This window comes from Galeopterus variegatus, unplaced genomic scaffold (genome assembly GCF_000696425.1).
Source record: "Galeopterus variegatus unplaced genomic scaffold, G_variegatus-3.0.2 Scaffold14743, whole genome shotgun sequence".
Taxonomy (NCBI): Eukaryota; Metazoa; Chordata; class Mammalia; order Dermoptera; family Cynocephalidae; genus Galeopterus; species Galeopterus variegatus.
This window is the reverse complement of record NW_007740854.1, coordinates 9,976-10,610: the sequence shown is the minus strand read 5'-3', so window position 1 is coordinate 10,610 and position 635 is coordinate 9,976.

Genomic DNA, 635 nt, shown 5'->3' with positions numbered 1-635 from the left:
TGCAGTTGCACAGTATAAATTCTCAGTAACTAAAAACTGGGATATAGCCCCATACCAAGCAGGCATAGTGGGAAGAGAAGTAGCAGGTAAAATGCCTGTGGGTTTAGAAGGTCCCAAGAAGACCTGTCACTCCAGCCCCTCTGGAGGGCAATGCTAAGCATACTTCTGCTGCATCCAAATTGGGGTGGGGAAGCTCCAGCTTTAAACATTTACAGACCTTGTGTTTATCTCTCAGAGCCTCCGTTTCCTTATCTGTGAAGGGTGGGCATAATCCCTGGCCTGTTTACTTTCTCTGTTTGTGAGATAAAGAGAGATCTGAAAGTCCTCTGTACATTGTTCAGTCCTGTTCAGATGCAGGGAGCGGCCATTATTCCCATCCACACCTCCCCAAATTCCTTCTGCTATTAGTGTATTGAGCACATGGTTAGGCGAGGGTTAGTTGCTTGGCATATAATGGTGGGCACAATAGGCATCTGTCTCCAACTTGAACACCTTGGGGAACAAAGGAGAAAAGAAGTAACTAGCACTTCCCACAGGACACCACAGCCTCTTTCCCCTGCCTCTGTTTCTTTCTAGGAGAAAAGTGACCATAAGCACTTACCAGGTGCCCTGCATTGTGCCCTGCATTGTGCCCT